Source organism: Pimephales promelas, chromosome 3 (assembly GCF_988280905.1).
Source record: "Pimephales promelas chromosome 3, fPimPro1.hap1.1, whole genome shotgun sequence".
Taxonomy (NCBI): domain Eukaryota; kingdom Metazoa; phylum Chordata; class Actinopteri; order Cypriniformes; family Leuciscidae; genus Pimephales; species Pimephales promelas.
In genome coordinates this window covers 4,644,178-4,664,479 of record NC_142771.1, presented here as the reverse complement: position 1 = coordinate 4,664,479, position 20,302 = coordinate 4,644,178, and the positions used below count along the sequence as shown (strand labels likewise).

At 40.8% G+C, this 20,302-nt stretch overlaps 1 protein-coding gene and 1 pseudogene across 2 annotated transcripts in view; both read left to right on the top strand.

Annotated features, from left to right (window-relative positions):
• Window positions 1-15,833, top strand: part of LOC148981893 (GTPase IMAP family member 8-like) — a 128,823-nt gene extending 112,990 nt beyond the window's left edge. Inside the window, exon 4 of one of the 2 annotated variants that reach the window (XM_089129145.1) lies at window positions 15,037-15,833. The gene's annotated coding sequence lies outside the window, so the exon portion shown is untranslated. Of the gene's footprint in view, window positions 1-15,033 lie in introns of both variants that reach the window. The other variant, XM_089129146.1, reaches the window with a different exon arrangement.
• Window positions 1,470-2,771, top strand: LOC148981894 (GTPase IMAP family member 9-like; annotated as a pseudogene).
• Window positions 15,834-20,302: the final 4,469 nt, after the last annotated feature.

The following is a 20,302-nucleotide window of genomic DNA, read 5'->3' as shown; positions in this document are numbered from 1 at the left end:
TAGTGTAACACCCAAAACACAAGTTCAGGAGGGTGGTGACGTGGAGGTGGGGACGGACGACGCACACTCTGGCTCGGGGACGGACACACACACTGGCTCAGCCATCTTGTCCGTAGACACAGGCTCGGAGGAAGCGACATGAACAGATTCTGGATCGGCCATCTTGTCCGTAGACACTGGCTCAACGGAAGTGACGTGAACAATCTCTGGATCGCCAGAAGGAACGTGAACAGTCTCTGAAATGGCCATCTTGTCCGTAGACACTGGCTCGAAGGCGGCCATCTTGTCCCTAGACACTGGGTGCTTCTCAATATCCCTCCTCGTCTCCTCGCTCCTCCGTCCTCCCTCCTATGACCCGGAAACCGATCGAGCTCAGCCATCTTGAAGGACATCTCAATTCTCTAATTGCACCGTGAGGAGTCGAGGATCGAGGAGATAGGAGGCTTCCTGAGGAGTCATAAGCGAGGATACACAGGTGCATCCTACGCGGAACTGTTATATAGACTAAACGTGACGCACGTGTCAATTCTCCTCCCCCTTCACATCGGTCACAATCATTTTAATTTATACTTTACCTTTGCAGTTTATATAAACCACAAATCTCAAATATTTCAACAGTATAGCCTTTCTTTATTATTATTTATTATGAATTTATTAAATAACCAAACTTCAACATCATAAGGGCAGATACTTTTAGCGCTGCTGATGACACTGTGGAGTGACGCTCGAGTGATCAAGTATTCCAATGTATATAAAAAAGCTTTTATTCGATTCCTCTGTCCTCCTTTCCTTTCCTCGCTTCCTTCCCTCTCGTCCTACAGGGGGTGGAGCTGAGACGCAAGGAAAGGAAGCAAGGAAAGGAAACGAGGATGCACAAATAAGAAATGAGAAGCACCCACTGGCTCGGAGGCGGCCATCTTGTCCGTAGACACTGGCTGGGAGGCGGTGACGTGAACAGACTCTGGGTCGGCAAAAGTGATGTGAACAGCCTCTGAATCAGCCATCTTGTCCGTAGACACTGGCTCGGCAGAAGTGACGGTGAGCGCAGGCTCGGCAGGGCTGACTTGAAGCGTCTCTGGCTCTGCAGGGCTGAGCTCCGGCAGGTCGGTCTTGGCGGACAGAGAATCGTTCAGCAAAACAGCCTGGATGATATATTCCTTCAGACTACAGCTAGGGTGATGGAGTGGCATAAAGGAGTAGAGTGGCTCGGATAGCCCTCCTCGGAAGAATACCATCAGGCGCACCTCATCAAAAGATGAGACAGGTGCCAGCTTAATAAAGTCCATAATATACTCCCCTAAGGACCGATCTCCTTGACGGAGACGCATAATCTGTGCTGCTGGATTCATTTGGTGGTCGGTTGTTCTGTTACATCCAGTCAGGAACGAAACGGAGAGTGAATCCAATCACAAGCTTTTATTAATAACACTAACAGATAATCCAGGGAACTCAGAACAGGACAGATAAATATGCAGGAACCAAGTAACATTTAAACAACAACCGATAGGCAACAACATAAAACAGTTCAACATGAAGATAGATGGAAACAAAAAACGAAGTTTTCTACTACCCCTGTCCCCCCCACCGCCCCCCCCTGTCCCCCCCCACACACACACACACACTTAATTGTGTAATTTACTCAAATGCCTTTCCTTTCATATATTTTAAATGACTTGCAGATTTATAACTTTATTTCCTCATTCCTCATATAACAAAAGATGTGTACGGCTGATGCTGCTTTGGTTATGAACAGCTCGTGCAAGCGTGTGTGTGTGGTCCATGAACGCGCACAGCTCTGGTTGCAGTTTCCCTTGTCGCCAGAGGGGACGTAGTTCTGCAAAAACTCAGAGACTTGCGTTTTGCACCTTTAAATAGCATTCTATTAACATTCAGGAAACTGGATACTTTTATGTTGTTAGAATGTTGCAATCAATGTTCATGTTACGATCCATTGAATGGGATCAATGTAAAAATGTGCGCTGTAAAATAACAGTAATCTGCTGCAGCTGCAGCCCTTTACCATTAATTTAACATTGTCCTTTTTTACATTATGTTATTGTTAAAACACCATGGAAGGAATGGCAATTTCCTGACAATGGAATTAATGGATCTGTTTTTTGTTTTTTTATTAACTTTTTTTTTTTTTTTTTTACAGTGTCAAAGAGACAAAGTATTCCCATCAGCATCCAGGACACTCCAGTCTCCAGTCCCTCATCCAGACGGATTGTTCTTCTGGGTAAAAGTGGTGTTGGGAAGAGTGCAGCTGGAAACACAAAACTGGGACAGAGAGAGTTCAGATCTGTGATGAGAATGAATGCAGTAACCAGTGAATGTTCAGATGCTCACGCCACTGTTTCAGGCAGATCTGTGTCTGTAGTTGATACTCCTGGATTCTTTGACACACAGATGAAGCCTGAAGAGTTAGTGACAGAGATAGCGAGAAGTGTTTATATATCCAGTCCTGGACCGCACGCTTTCCTCATTGTGTTTCCTGTGAATATGAGATTCACTGAACATGAGCAGCAGATTCCTCAGCAGATTAAGATGATGTTTGGAGAAGAAGTGTTTAAATAGTCCATCATTCTCTTCACTCATGGAGATCAGATAGATGGAGAGTCTGTAGAGAAACTCATTAAGGATAACAGTAGATTAAGAGATGAAGTTGATCAGTGTGGAGGCAGATTTCACGTCTCAACAATAAAGATGAGAATAACAGAGATCAGGTGAATGATCTACTGAAGAAGATTGACACCATAGCCGTTTCTCAATAAGTACGCAGACTTCGGACTTGCGTCCTTGGTAGTTCAGACTTGCAAGTTCGACTCCGGAGAACGAACTCCCGAGGATGCGAGGACGCAAGTCCGGTTCTACTGCAAATGGAACAGAGCGTACTTGATCGCGTCACTCACGTTCTACTCAATATTTTAGGCAATATGTTAAAACACCCCTCTGACTCTTTTCATTAACAAAAAACAACATAGCCTATTAGCCTAATGGCCATGTGGTTCAGGTAACGCGATTCTTTTCACTGCATTTATGAACATGATCTATTTGTTTTCATTTTAAAAATATGAAACATTGATTTTTATTGACATTTATCAAACAGAGACAGGGTTATGTCATTTTATTTTATTGTTCATATAGTGAAGATAATATAAAAAAAGTTGTTGACATGAAACCTCAAACTATTTTTTTTTTTTTTTGCGCCATGGAACAAAGTATAGTTTAATGAGACCAAAGATAGACTTATACACAAGACGAATTATACGTCAAGGTTTATCCACTAGACTAGAGAGATCAGAGCCGGCGGCAAACGTCAGAAGCACTAGCCGAGGATAAGCTGTTCCAGTCGGGGTTGATCTCGCTGAGTGTCCGCTGAAGGCTTGGATGTCAGAACTCCGAAAATGTCAGATGCATTTTTCAGATAGGTGCTATCTTTATAAATAAACTACATATTTAAGATTTAAACAACCACATTCTCGCCTGAAACACTCTTAAAATTACATTTAATGACTCAATAACAGTAGTATTTTGATATTTCGCGGATTTTCTCCTCTCCCATTGACGCTTGCTGGTTGGTGCGAGGTGCATTCTGGGTTACCTGGCTATCTCAAGTCCACACAAGTCACCTCTCGATGCATCCTCAATAAACGGGGCGGATCAAGAACACATCCGGGGATTTGAAGTGGACTTGGCTAGATGCGAACTTTGAATTGGAACAGTACTTCGGCAGCGACTGATGACGTTTCACAAGTCCACAAGAACACAAGTACAGACAAGTACGCATATTGAGAAACGGCTAATGATAGAGCAGAATGGAGGTGGACACTATAGTAATCAGATGATTGAAGATGCTCACAGATTCAGACGAGAGGAAAAAGAGATAAGAAAGAGAGAGGAAGAAGAGAGGAGACAGAGAGAGGAAGCACAGAGAAAACAACAAGAGAAACAATCAAGGATTGTGAGAATGCTAAAGAAAATCGGAGCAGATTTAGAGGTTCGAACGAGGTCAAAAATAGAAAGACATAAAGCAAAGATACAAAATGAACCAGAAGGAGCAAGTGTGAATTTCATCCACTTTTTTCAAGCATCAGAATAACTTTAAATGACGGCCATTGCAGCAGGTTTTATAATTAGTCCAGCTGGTATAGCGGTGCAGGTCTATATGTAACGGAGTTTAAAAGAATGTTTATAAATTCATGTATAAATTGGGAAAACTCGACATTGGCTGTTACGTCTCTTGCATCAGCGTGCGTACCGTCATGGGCGGAGCTACGTCACCAGCAGCAGACTCTCATATCTCGTGCTGCTGGTAAGTCGCATTTATAAGCGCTGTGTCATAAAAATGAGTTTATATAGTCCTTAAGTGCAATGGATGGATTTTATATTACACACAAGTATACATTAAACCGTTCGTTACTAATTTTGTCAGTCGAGTTGAATATCTGTGATTCGCAATGATAAAATGACGTGTGTGTGTGTATGGTAATCCTCTGACGAACTCTATTTATTCTCATTTAAGATGTCTTGAGCAGCGTGATGCATTGTTAACCTGCCTTTGTTGGTGTTTGTCCCAGGTATGTTTTATTCGGATTTGTCGCGTTCTGTGTGAAGTTATTTTAGTTAATTTGAGTGTTAGCCCTAACTCACGTGTCGGCACACATGCTCACACGTGCTCGCACGTGCTGATCCGTGTAACCGTGCCATTTAGGGTCTGTGCTCATTTTCAGTGTTTCATTTAATTATGTAAAATGATGGTTATTCAAGATTATACTTCTCTGTATTTGTGAAGTGATAATGAGAACAGAGAAAATTATTTATATTTTCTTTAATGTGTTTTATTTTGGTTTTTACTCCACTATATGTTCACGATCACCCTGTAAAAATATTAGTGAGCAGACTCTCATATCTCGTGCTGCTGATGTCTTGAGCAGCGTGATGCATTGTTAACCTGCCTTTGTTGGTGTTTGTCCCAGTCTGTTTGTCCCAGACCCAGTAAAGTGCATCTGTGAGTAACCATCCACCTGATCTCAGTGTGATTACATCCGCACAAGAACACACCAGTCACATTGGTGCCGTGACCCGTTGTTTCTTCAATCAAGATGGCTCCTGAAGCGACCGAGGGTTCATCTTAAAGTTTCCGCTGGAGTCAGGTGGACACAGTTTTGCTCAGGAACGTTTTTTTAAGAAAAGACACTATTTTTATATAGAGACATTTGCATTTAAGCGACTTGCAATATTTGCAAAGGACAATTTGCTATACAGTGAATTGCAAATTCAAAGTTTTTGATTTATTGTATTCATTTTTTTACGAGTACTGTTGTTCATCATGAATGGGTTTGATAACTGTCACACTCCAGTCTGTAGAAGTAAAGGTAGAGGATGGGGTTTATTGAGAGTGCCAGAGTCATTACAGTTCAGTGGGCCTGATGTACAGAGTGACGCTCATGTAGTCGTAGATAGTCACAGCCCAAATTCAGATCCATTGGGTTTTGAGGGCCCATCTACGAGTTATGATTCACAAAATCCGAGACAGCAACAGGGTGTGTTTTCGTCTACTCCATACCCTAATGCACAGCCCCCAAATGTAGTCACCGCTATGACTGACATAATCAGCCAGGTTGGTCAGCAGATTGCTGATAGCATAGTCAACAGACTAAGCCCGACACACAAAGTTGACTCACCTTCAGTTGATGATTCCACCAGAAGTGTAACTGCTGATGGTGCAGCTTCACAAATGATGGACCTGATGCGAAGCCAGTTGTCTTTTTCCAAAAATGTGAGAGAACCTCCTAGCTTCAGGGGAGGAGTTTCTGATGCTGTTGACTTAAATGAGTGGATAGACATCATGAGAGACTATATTAAACGCAATAATTTGAGAAAAGAGCATCAAGCGGAAGAGATTATGATTCACCTAAGAGGCAAAGCAAGGGACGTGGTCAAGTTTGGCATAAGAAACTGTGACATTGACATTGTGCATAACCCTGATGCGATCTTTAGCATTCTCAGGAAACACTTTGAAGCTGCTCCTTGCTCTCCTCTCCCGCTGGCTGACTTTTATTCCACCTTACCCAGACCAGATGAAGATGCCTTCGAGTACTGGATCAAGCTAAACCGTGCTGTTGACATTGCTGCTGAGCGTTTGAAGGAACAGGGTAAAGTACTGGATTGTCCTGGAACCGAGGTAACCCGCATGTTCATCAGACACTGCCCATGTAAAGAGCTTGCAATCACCTTTCGGTCTAAGACAATTGACGCATGGACTGTGCGAGAAGTTCAGGATATTTTGAATGAGTATCACTCAGATTCCAGTCTTGTATCCACAGTAAGAAAAACAGCACCCACTAAAATACCTGTGAACAGAACTGAAGTGGAACTGTCATCTGCAGCACTTCCAGCTCCTTATGATGTTCAGCAGTCCAAGTCTCTGGAAGCATCTGCATTGGAGCGTGTCATGAGCTTACTGGAAAAAGTCCTGTTAAGAGAATCTGACAGCAAAAAGCCAGGTACACGTTTGAAGCCCAAAGTGAGTCTTCCAAGAGTGAAAGGCCTCAATGATCTGCCCTGCACTGTCTGTTCGAGCCCTGATCATTCCGGGCTCACGCATTGTCTTGACAAGAAGTTGTGCTTTCAGTGTCACTCTCCTGGTCATTCCCGCTTTGTCTGTCCTGAGAGGGTGTCATCACCCTCTTCCCAAGGGCTGGGAAACTAGAAGATCTGCGTTCAGAGGAGGACAGCGTGGATCGTGACTTTATTCCTCCAACCCAGTGTTGTATGGATGATCCATCCTCAGTTTATAGTCTTTCTAGTTCCGTTGAGCCTGCAGGGACAACTGTAATATTTCAGAACACTCACAGAGTACAGCGAATTGATAGTCTGTTTTACACACCAGCGACACTATGGGGCGACCTTCAACTGAAAGCTATGGTTGACAGTGGCTCCATGGCGTGCACGATGAGTGAAGCTGCTGAAAGTCTCTTGTTACAACACAAGCCAAACCTACAAAAGTTTCCTGCTGGTGATGTTGTCATAATTGGTTGTGGCGGACAGCGTGTTACCCCAAAAGTGATGTATGAGCTTGAACTCTCAGTTTACGCATGCAAGATGGTTGTTCCAGTCTTAGTGGTTCCAGGCCAAACCGACGATTTGATTCTGGGCAGCAATGCTATCAAGTGGCTAATTCAAAAAATGAAAGAGACTGATGGATACTGGAGACTCGTGTCCAACACAGTTAACTCAGAAGATGTTGAGTGTCACCAATTCCTATCTCTGCTTTCTAACGTGGAAAGATGGAAGGGTGAAGACATGCCTGATAAAGTGGGCACAGCTAAGTTGAAAGAGAAAATAGTTCTGGAACCACACCATGAACATCTTGCTTGGGCTCAGCTTCCTGAGTCAACTTCTGTTTCTGTAGGGAGCACAGTCATTGTCGAGCCTACCCTGTGTAAATGCCGTCCAAGGAACGTGATTATAGGAAGAGTCATCACACCTATGTGGGGCAGTAGATGGGTGCCTTTCAAGATAATGAACCCTACAGACAAAGTTATCGTCATTAAGAAAAACAAAAAGATTGTGGACGTTTTTACCTGTATCGCCGTGGAGGAGTTGTCTACAGCCGAGTCTTTGAAGTGTAACGTTCAGTGTGCTGCAAGTTCTACAAGTCATGTGCGAACCAGTGATGAGAGAAGAAACGTGCTGGATAAATTAGGACTGCAGGATCTGAATCTGGACGCTTGTGAAGTGTCAGAGGAATGGAAGGATAGGCTTCTGAATCTCATTGAGAAGTATGAGTCAACCTTTTCACGTGGAAAAATGGATTGCGGAGAAGCTACTGACTTTGTTCACAAAATCCACTTGGTGGACGAGAAGCCCTTTCGACTCCCTTATCGACGTGTAGCCCCCAGCCACTATGATAAGCTGCGCACTGCCTTGAATGAGATGGAGGTTAAAGGCATTATAAGGAAGTCTCAGAGTGAATATGCATCTCCGCTAGTATTAGTGTGGAAAAAAGAATGGTGACCTTCGGATTTGTACTGATTTTAGATGGCTGAATGCGAAGACAGTGAAGGACGCTCACCCACTCCCACACCAAGCGGATGCACTCGCAGCTTTGGGAGGTAACGTTTTCTTTTCGACAATGGACTTGACTTCTGGCTTTTATAATGTTCCCTTGTTCGAAGAGCATAAGAAGTACACCGCTTTCTCCTCTCCGTTCGGCCTTCATGAGTACAATCGTCTACCTCAGGGTTTGACCAATAGTCCGGCTACCTTTATGAGGATGATGATGTCCATTTTCGGGGATGAGAATTTCACAAGTCTTCTCTGCTACTTGGACGATCTGATGGTTTTTGCTCCAAGTGAACAAATAGCTCTTGACCGGTTGGAACTGGTCTTCTCACGCCTGTCTAAACACAACTTAAAGCTAGCGCCGAAGAAGTGCATGTTCCTCAGGAGATCTGTCAGATTCTTGGGACACATTGTCACTGGGAATGGTGTCCAGACTGACCCAGAAAAGGTGAAGGTGATTAGTGACATCCAGACTACCGATCTCATGGAAGCAGATGGCGTGACCCCTTCTCAGAAGAAGATTCGTTCTTTCCTGGGCATGATCTTGTATTATCAGCATTTCATTATCGACTGTTCTGCTAAGGCAAAACCTCTTTTCAAACTTCTATCAGATCGTTCAGAGAAAAGACCTCAGAGAAAGTGTAGCCGTGTGAAGAAGCCGCTCAGTGCTGTGAAACTCTCACCCGTGGATTGGACTAGTGAGTGTCGAACTGCTTTTGAGTCTTTGAAGCAGGACTTGTTGCACAGTGTGACTCTAGCACACCCAGATTTCAGTCACGACTTTATTCTCTCTGTTGATGCTTCATTTGATGGGATAGGAGCTGTGTTATCTCAGGTGCCGCCTGGAGAGAAGGTTGCACGTCCAGTTGCTTTCGCCAGCAAAACACTCTCCAAGTCTCAGATGAACTACCCAGCACATAGACTCGAATTTCTGGCTTTAAAGTGGGCTATTTGCGACAAGTTTAGCCACTGGTTAAAAGGGAGACATTTCACTGCATGGTCTGATAATAACCCACTGACGTATATTCTTACCAAACCCAGATTGGACGCGTGTGAACAGCGATGGGTGGCGAAGCTTGCTGCATTCGACTTTGACCTGAAGTATGTGCCAGGCACAAAGAACATTGTTGCAGATGCCTTGAGCAGAGAACCCTTTGTCAAGTCTTGTGTTAGCCATCGTCTGTTGAAAGAACCATACGTGTCTCTCTTGGATGAGGTAAATGGAGTTGTTACAGGAACCGTGCAAGATGCCTTTCGTGTCACTAACAATTGTCAGAATGTCGAAGCTACTGGTAATGGAACTGAGAACGAGCTAGAGGATAACGCGAATGACTCGTGTCCTGGATCTGTTGATGCTGCTGAAGTTTCTGCTGTTCTAGGTGCTCACTGCGATGGTGGAGTCAGTCCATTGCCCGTGACAAGTCCGACGTCACTCCAGCTTCCTGATGAAGACACATCTGTTGCAATCCCGTTCTCAAGACTCTCGAATCTCCAAGAGTTGGACAATGTAGTTGGTAGAGTCCTCCACTATGTTCGGAGACATAAACGTCCTTCAAAGAGTGAGAAAGTAAAGGAACCTAGCTCTGTGACAGCCCTTTTGAAGCAGTGGAAAAAGCTGAAGGTTCGTAATCATGTACTGTACAGAGTCAAGAGGGATCGACTGATGAACAAGAAAATCTTTCAGTATGTTGTACCAGATTCCCTGAAGCATGACGTCCTCCGTGGTGTCCATGATGCAGCTGGACATCAGGGTGGTGCAAGAACTCTCTCTCTAGCAGCTGAAAGGTTCTTTTGGCCAGGAATGAGTAAAGACATCAAGCTCTATGTGAAGAACTGCCAGAGGTGTGTTGTTGGAAAAACCCCTGAGCCAGATGCTCGTGCGCCCCTTGAGCATATTCGCACCTCTGAACCTATGGAACTAGTATGCATCGACTTCTGGAGTGCTGAACAGACTTCAGGGAAGGTTGTCGATGTCCTAGTAGTGACAGATCATTTTTCTAAAATGGCACATGCCTTTCCTTGTCACAATCAATCAGCCAAACAAGTTGCACATCGCCTTTGGAATGACCTCTTCTGCATCTATGGATTCCCAAAGAGAATACATTCGGATCAAGGTGCAAACTTTGAAAGTAAGATCATTAAGAATTTGCTTGAGATGGCTGGTGTTCAGAAGTCGCACACTACACCATACCACCCCATGGGTAATGGTATAGCAGAACGTTTCAATAGGACATTGGGCAATATGATTAGAGCTCTTCCCGAGAAATCTAAGGCGAGGTGGCCACAGCTTCTAAGAACTTTAACCTTCAGTTACAACTGTACTGTGCATGAAACCACTGGGTTCGCCCCTTTCTATCTCATGTTTGGGCGTATTCCGAGATTGCCGATCGACATCATGTTTCAGCATGTCCTTTGTGATGAGAAAGTGGTCAGTCACCATGAGTTTGTCACTGCACTGAAAAGAGATCTGAGCGCAGCTGGTGAAATTGCCCGGAAACACAGTCTCAAAGAGCAGAACCGGCATGCCGTTCTTTACAATCGGAAAGTCAGAGGTTCACCCTTGCAAGTGGGAGATAGAGTTTTGCTGGCTAACCGTGGAGAGAAAGGCAAGAGGAAAGTCTCGGACAAGTGGGACTCTGTTTTGTATGAAGTTCAATCAGTGAAACCAGAGATTAATGTGTACAGGATTAAGGATGTTCAGAGTGGCAAAGAAAAAGTGGTGCACAGAAATCTATTGCTGCCAGTCAATTTCTTATCATGGGATGATGGTGAAGAATCAGTTCGATCAGATTCTACTGATGCTACCTGTGGAAGTGCTCTTGAACCCGTTCTGATGGATGATTCGGACCCTGTTTCAAAGACATCAGAATGGTTACTGCAGATGGATGGAACGCATGCCAGTGAAGATCTGCAAGATGCCAGTTGTGGTGATTCAGATATGTCTGATGAGATGACTCCTGAGTGCTCTGGCAATGATCAATACAGTCCGGAACCTGAGCATGTTCCTCAGCTTGCTGGAAGTGCAGAAAATTTGCCTGCAGCCATACCAAATGAGTACCCCAGTTGCTTGCCTGAGCCTGATAATAGACTTGACCCTGTCATTTGCAGTCAACCCACAAGTACTCTTAGGGACCACGTCACTACACGATTAGGGAGATCAGTTAAGCCCCCTAACAGACTTATTTGTGAGATTGACAGTCAGAAAATTGTGGAAAGTGATTCGAAAAGTGATCCACAAGTTATTTTTCAAGGAACTAACTTTGTTGTTGAATTGTTAAGGAACATTTTTGTTTAAAAAGTCTGAGTCTAAATAATGAGTCATCTAAGAGTTAATTGTTTAGAGAATGACATTGAAGTGAGTTTTTCTTGACTCTGAGAAGAGTTTGTTGTCTCAATCTAAAGATATTTGAAGAGCAGAGATACATTTGTAATTACTAGGAGCGTGTAGACTGCACCTCCTATAGTCTGTGTTAAGTGTGGAACCTGGTACCATTTCATTCTTACACATTTCCTAGGGAAGAGATAAATTCTGACTTACTGTATTGTAAAGCTCTTTTACTCACATTTTTTTTTGTGCAATCTCTACTGTATATTTAGTTTGTTACATATGCTGGTTCTAGCCCAATTTAACAAGAATTTAGGGGGGGTGTATGTAACGGAGTTTAAAAGAATGTTTATAAATTCATGTATAAATTGGGAAAACTCGACATTGGCTGTTACGTCTCTTGCATCAGCGTGCGTACCGTCATGGGCGGAGCTACGTCACCAGCAGCAGACTCTCATATCTCGTGCTGCTGGTAAGTCGCATTTATAAGCGCTGTGTCATAAAAATGAGTTTATATAGTCCTTAAGTGCAATGGATGGATTTTATATTACACACAAGTATACATTAAACCGTTCGTTACTAATTTTGTCAGTCGAGTTGAATATCTGTGATTCGCAATGATAAAATGACGTGTGTGTGTGTATGGTAATCCTCTGACGAACTCTATTTATTCTCATTTAAGATGTCTTGAGCAGCGTGATGCATTGTTAACCTGCCTTTGTTGGTGTTTGTCCCAGGTATGTTTTATTCGGATTTGTCGCGTTCTGTGTGAAGTTATTTTAGTTAATTTGAGTGTTAGCCCTAACTCACGTGTCGGCACACATGCTCACACGTGCTCGCACGTGCTGATCCGTGTAACCGTGCCATTTAGGGTCTGTGCTCATTTTCAGTGTTTCATTTAATTATGTAAAATGATGGTTATTCAAGATTATACTTCTCTGTATTTGTGAAGTGATAATGAGAACAGAGAAAATTATTTATATTTTCTTTAATGTGTTTTATTTTGGTTTTTACTCCACTATATGTTCACGATCACCCTGTAAAAATATTAGTGAGCAGACTCTCATATCTCGTGCTGCTGATGTCTTGAGCAGCGTGATGCATTGTTAACCTGCCTTTGTTGGTGTTTGTCCCAGTCTGTTTGTCCCAGACCCAGTAAAGTGCATCTGTGAGTAACCATCCACCTGATCTCAGTGTGATTACATCCGCACAAGAACACACCAGTCACATATATACAAATAATAATAACACGATCATAAATGTAAGATGATTGTTTTATGTAATGAAAACAGTTTAGTTAACATAGTTTTACATTGATTCATCATGATTTTGAGAGTCGAAAATCATCCTGTGTGTTTAATATGAGACTGTTTCTCATTCAGTTTGCACTTTAGAGGGTAAATGTGCATCTGCTTTATTATATACAATATATTTATTCTGGCATTTCCCTGTAATTCACTTTAGTATTTTAGGTAGTTTAAACAAGTCGATTGAGTCACTCAAGGGGTTTTCTGTCTTTTCAAGTGAAATGATTACTTCATAATGATTATGTTCCTTTCTGGTCATCATCATGTGTCCTCCTGTGTAAACATTGGCTTTTAGAGTTATTAACATTGGACAGAACAACTGACTAATTATGAATATCAGAAATGATCTATTGTACCGACTTATTGATTGCGAAATTAAATTGAAAACAAATTAAAACTAGCATATTTTCTCTTTGACTTTATGTTATTTTAACTGTATTATTATCATACATGTTTCTGAATGTTTTTTTGTCAATGTAAAATTAATTCAACATTCATAATATGACAATAATAATAAAAAAAATATTATTCAATAACTTCTGCTAATTAATCCAACTGTTTAATTTGTCCTCCCCCTTCAGGAATAATCTTACAAAATATAAATAGTGTTTCATGGCCTAATTTTTCCTTGTAAAGTTTAAAAGTAAGTCATAAAACCTGTAAATAAAGAATAATATCATTATCAATTTCTCAGAAAATAACACTTTTCATCTTGCGTAATTCTGCTTCTCAGGTAAATGTATCTTGATTTAAGGATGTTTCTGCTGGTAAAAAAAAAACTGTACAATTATAACATTGATCAATGTGAGAAGGTAAAGATAAGACACATTAAGCATTTGTTCATGTTAAACATTTACAATGTCCCTGAAACTGAGTAGACAGGGCCTTTGGTTTTTACATTTCCTCATATTTCATATTTCTTACATTTCCTCATATCCACAATCTTTTCAGATTTCATGAAAACCCGATGAGTTACTGACAGATATTTTCAGATATGCTCGAGCACCTGCCCTTTTGCCCCTTGGTGCCCAAGGTGCCCTTTTGTCAAGACAAAATTTCATCTCCTTTTTTTTGTATTTAAAGGCACTTTTGTGGATGCCTGCCCCATCTAACTAGTAGTAAAATGAATGAATAATAATTTATACGTAAATAAAATGACCCACATGATGACCTTTCACCTGATTCCTCACGCTGCACGCGCATTTTATAATTTCGCGCGGCTACGCGCAATCGCGCATTCCCAGAGGATATCTTCAAGTCTTGCGGCTGCTGGTAAGTGGTGTTCTATTCTCAGCGAAGTGATTTTGATGTTTGTTTACTTATTATTATTATTTTACTAGAACGACGTGAAGAGAGCATGCAGAGAGATGTTGTTTGTATTGCTGTGTGTAGGCTGTAGAAGTAACGTTAGCTTGCTGTTTGAGGGAGAAAAGTTTCACGGGCGTGGAGGGGTGTTATTTGACTAAAAACTATTATTTGTACTTTAAACTATTATTATTATTACAGTATTTATTAAAAAAAATATTTTCACATAAAAATGATTATCACAACTCTGGCAAGTTATCACATAGGCTTACCAGTATCTTATGTTTTGTGTGCAGAAGCCTCTGTGAACATCTCCCCTAGTTACGTTACTATTATATACTATTATTGTATTATTATAGGCATACTATAGCAGCCTGGGCAGAATCTGTAGCTTTAGCAGGTCAGTGGACTAGTGAGCCAGTTCCAAACACTGTCAGCAATCTTTACATCTTGACATGGTCACATAAAAATGGTTTAATCAGCCAATACCCTATATCTCTGTTTATTTTAATGTCTACAGTCTCAGATCAACTCCAACAGTATCATCATAAAATGTAACTTGTATTTTTGTAAATCAGTTTTTGCCATGAATATAGCCACAGATGCTGATATGCCATTAAATAAAACTATACTCTACTGCACGAAACATGGGCCAGGTTGATTTTGTCCTATACAGTTTACTATAACAGCTGTTCTTTATTATTCTGAGAAGAAAAAGCCACCAGGTTGGGACAACTTAAGATGCTTCAGTTTCTAATCCCAGAGTTAGGCCTATATATAGAGCACATCAATTATTTTTTTTTAATTTTAAACTTTAAATTTGTCTTTTCTGTTCTGGTTCTTTTTCAAAACTCCATCAATGCATTTGCTGCTGTATCGATGCAGAATCATCTGTATTGATATATTACTGTATTGATATTTTGAGCACAGCCCTATAAAGCCTTGTTTCCATGTGCCCCATTTTATACTTTGAGCACCTGCCCCTACAGAGGTCTCTGCACGGCCCTGCTGTCACTTGTGTTCACACAGCAGAACCTGCACATCTCTATCAGTACCTGCGTTTACATGGACACTTATAATCTGATTGACGGCTCAATCGGACTAAAAAAACTTCATAAACACCTTAATTGATCCGAGTGAGCTCGATCCGACTGGAATTTCGATCGGATTGAAAGGGGTGGTTTACTCCTTTAGTAATCCGAGCGAGAGAACATGTAAACACTTGATCGGATTGGAAACCGAAACTAAAAGGACTGCACATGTGCAATGACGTTGAAATATCGTAATGACGTATGACGCACGGAACGAGCGGTTCTTCCTGTTGAATAAAGTTTCATATAAATGAGTGTTTCGTTGTTAAAAAAATCTCATTTCACTCAGTGTGTGTGAAGAGGAGCAGGACAACGTCCCACCAGTGCTTGTTTTACATTCTCATCCTCACACGACTTTTGGGCGCGGGGTTTTACTGCCTGATAAATACAATCAGCACGGCAAAACGGTTCATGCTCATCGTCTCCAAATCATGACCAGAGACGGATAAATATTAAGTCTGTTGTTTAAAACGAATACAGAACCAATAGTTGAGAATAGTTATGCGCGAACAGTGGCATATTCGTGCAGTGTGTGCATGTCAAAAAATCAATTCCGATTTGAATCTTGTGACATATAAACACGCACATCAAACCGATCACTTTATTTATCCTTCATGTAAACACCTTGATCGCATTCATCAATCGTATTGATTTCATTCCGATTGTGTCCATGTAAACGCACTTCAGCTCATCTAAACACTGTGTGTGTCAGCTGCATGAGGTGGAGGAAGATGATGATGATGAGGTGAGCTCTCAGTACCTGATGTTCTGCTATTGGTAACCCACATAGCAAATTTTTTCTGGCCCAGCTCCGGCCCACACAATTACTTTTCCCTCGGCCCAAATACCGCAGAGAATGACGGTACTGAAGTGGCCCAGAACTGGATTATAGACAAGGGTCACACATGGGCCATAACTGGCCCGAATCTCAGCCAGTTAATCACCCTTAACTGGCCCTGAACTGGGCCAAAACAGGTTTTATTATTTGTACCAATTCTCAGCCATACGTTAACCATATCGACACCACCCTTTAACCAGAAACCCCAAAACTGAGCCATAACCCAGCCTAATCTTACCCAAACCATATGAACCCATCCTCGGCCCAAGTACCGCAAAGAATGACGGCGCTGAGGTGGCCCAGAACTGGATTAAAGACAAGGGTCACACATGGGCCATAACTGGCCCGAATCTCAGCCAGTTAATCACCCTTAACTGGCCCTGAACTGGGCCAAAACTGGTTTTATTATTGGTACCAATTCTAAGTTAACCGTTTCAACACCACCCTTTCAAACCCCCAAACTGAACCATATCCCATGCAGCCTAACCCTACCCAAACCATGTGAACAAATAAGTCACAGAAAAATTCTATATTTTATTCAATTTAAATTTTATTTAACAATAATACCACAAATAAATATTACACCTAGAATTGTGTAACAGTGTGAAGGCTATTTTATTTTGTACATTCCGAGTGTAACATCTTATTACAACCTGTAAAAGCCCTTCTTCTCACATTGCTCCTCTCATTGTAACTCCAATGGGCTTTATGCCCAGCTGCACTACTTCCTGAACTTCAGCCAGCTCCTTGTTTCCTGTCTGCCATTATTGGTCAAATTGATTAATTCAGGTGTGCTTGACCTCAGTTGTCATGGCAACAATAATCAGACACACCTGAATTAATCAATTTGGCCAATAATGGCAGACAGGAAACAAGGAGCTGGCTGAAGTTCAGGAAGTAGTGCAGCTGTGCATAAAGCCCATTACCAGGCAAACAGTCTGTCAAGTTTTCTTGCCCAACCAGTCCTGTAAAAAAAAAAAAAAAAAAAAAAAAAAAAAATTAACATTGAAAATGCATCAACTATTACAGATTTACCAATATAGGATACTAATGTAGCTCTAAAACTCATTTGTAGTAATCATCTTGTTAGATCATGGAAAGTGAGTTTCAACTTCTTATAGTCTTTAGAAATAAAACATCCACTCAAACAAACAGACAGGAATGGGGGAGCAACTTAAATATCATCAATAATTAAACAATATGAAAGGAGGGAAAAAAGACAACTTTATAGAGTCATTCTTTCCTTATAATGGCCAATATGTTGGAAGAAAAACATTGCCATGCGTCAATAGCCCGTGGTTCAGTTTTGGCCAATAGCATACTAATACAACAATGAGCTACTTCGTTATTTCTTTTAACATTTATGGAGAATATCACAACTTTGACGACTGGGATGCTGCTGAAGAAAGAAAAAATGTAAATAAAACGGAGAAACGTCACAAAGAAAATTACGGTGCTGCACCGGAGTAAAGAGTTTGCGGTTTGATTTTCAGATTTAATTTCGCTGTGGTCCCGCAGTGCGGTGTCGTGGACATGCAAATGATATCTCATTTCGTTATTTATGATTTGTGAATTCGTGTAACGGTGTTACTCCGGTCCGAAATTGTAATTTTTTTCCTGAATTTTAATTTTTAATTGGGTATAGCTCCAAAAGTCGGTCACTTAGAAGTCTGAACCCAGTGTCATCTTGACATGCAAGATTTGTGAATTTTTTCATTTTTTTCACCGCTGCTGCTCTGAATGAGATCCTGCGGGAGTTTTACACCGCTGTCCAGACAACCGGCAGGAGGAGAGTACAGCGTTTCAAGCCTAAGAAGCCTGTTTGATTAATTGTTTTATGTGTAATAAAAAAATAACTATGCCTACCTTTGTGTTTCATGAAAAAAAAATGCATTTTTGAACCTGAAGGGTTCTACAAGCTGAGCGGACTATAAATATCTCCGGTTGCTAAATAAACCAGGCGAGTTATTATTTGTAAAAACTTGATTTAGCCTAATTAAAATATAAACTAGCAGCTAATGTTTTAAAAATGTTTTATTTCGCAAGTGACCATGGTATAAGCGGGTTAATGCCCTTCGAGGTGTCCATTGTCAGGTTTTAATGGACTTCGGCGGAGGCAACCGTCCTCAAGAGATTGATCTTGAACATGTGTTGCGTGGTCAATTCTGCATCACCGGCGCGCACGTTTACCATGCTGTGCCGGGAGTTAAACGTGTGGAAGCGGCAATGCTTTCCCTGAAGGATGTCAGAGCGGAGACACTTTTTCCTAGTATATGTAGGCTCAGGCTGTAACTACTAGCACTACCAGTGCGAAAATATGGACGTTTCATTTCATAGGCTACATGCTAACTTACATGTTGTTGACGAGACGGGACATGTTTCTATGTGCAGTTTGTCAACATATAACATGAGACGTCGTCTTTTTGCCTAATAACTGTACCTAACATTAGTCGTTTGCGGTCAAAACACTGGTGTAAACACAGTTTGATGTCGCGATTTTCAATGCCCAGAGGCCTGTTTCACAAAAGCAGAATTTAGAAATCCAGGATAAGAGATAAAGCTGGGCTTGACCTAGTGTGATCAGTGCATCCTGGCTTTATCAGTTTCACAAAGGCCAAACCAGGCTCAGGAGGAGCGGCTATGTCAAGCCAGGTGTAAGACATTCAGATAAGTGGGAGTCAACAGCTTTCTTCAACAGACCACACAGTCCATCACAGATTCATTGATGCTACTATGGATAAGTTGCGTGCGCCATAGCCTACTTCCAGTGTTGGGTGTAACTAATTACTAAGTAATTAGTTACTGTAATTTCATTACTTTTCATTGAAAATGTAAAGCAAGGGATTACTCTTAATTTATCTGTAATTTAATTACAGTTATTGATGTAATTGAGGTAAATACTGTGTATAGATCAATCCGATCTCACAGCGATTCGCATTTTATGAGGTGTCTAAATATTACGACCGCACTCGTACAAATTCGTATGAATAATTGTAAAATATGTATGAAAAAAGTGTGAAATGTCATGAGATCAGACATAAAACAATAGTGGGTTTAACATCAAAATGTAGCCTATTGTCTGATGCTAAAAAGTATGTTTTTATAATGTAACCTTCTCCACCTTGGTCTGTTTAAGGATAGCCTAATTCATGCAATTTTATAGTATTTATTTGAAAGAATTAAAACAGATTCATGTCTATCCTTGTATTATTCAGCTGGTTGAGATTGATATGGGATTTTGAAAGTAATTAGTAATTAAAAGTAATTAAATACTTTTTAGATAGAGTAATTTGCACAGTAATCTAATTACACTGTTGAAAAGGTAATTAGTAACTAGTAATTAATTACTTTTTTAGAGTAACTTACCCAACACTGCTGACAGCTGATTAATTTATGTTACACACACTTAACATAAATTAATAAGCTGCACTCTAAAAAATGCTGGGTTGTTTGAACCCAATTTTGGGTAAAATATGGACAAACCCAGCCATTGGGTTAAAAATGTAATTTAAAAATGTAACCCAATGGCTGGGTTTGTCCATATTTTACCCAAAATTGGGTTCAAACAACCCAGCATTTTTTAGAGTGCAGCTTATTAATTTATGTTCCTCTTTTTTGTTACACATCCTATCAATATTTATACAGAACAAACATGACTTGACCAAAGAGGACCTGGCAACAGGTCAAGATCAAATATGAGAACTGGTAAGTGTCTGATAATTTTGGGACCCAACAGTCTGCACAGGTAGCGGATGCCATCCCCAGAAAAGCAGTAGGGTAGAGTGGGGTGAAATGCCCCCCAAGGGGCATAGTTTCTCTTTATCATAATTACTACAGTAACATATTTCTGTTCATCAAAGTCTTTATTTTACACTTTAATGCAGTATAACTAGGCGGTGAAATCAAAATATTTGAACAAAACATGAAAAAATTACTTCAAGTGAGCATTAGCTAGCTTGGTGAATGCAATGATGGAAGTTGGTTAGGTGACCCAATGATAAAACAGTGACTTTTAATGCATTTATGGAATATATTTCACTATTAATATACTAATTTATGTTTAATATTTAGGGTTTTCTGTTTTTCTTGATGATAGTGATGAACAAATACTACATAAATTATAGGCCTCGTGTAGAAATCAAAATATAGAAATTTGGCTATTTTGTACATTCCTGAAATAAATATTATATATATATATTATGTTGTTGCATGACTTGCCTTTTACTTTTAGAGATTAAAAACTATGTTCATTTGGCTGTTGATTTGGCCCTTTGTACAAAAATATTTTCAGTCAAAAAAAATAATAATTATGAAGGTTGAGCAATTTTAATATTTGGTAAAAACTCCTGCCAAAGACACTCAAAACTGG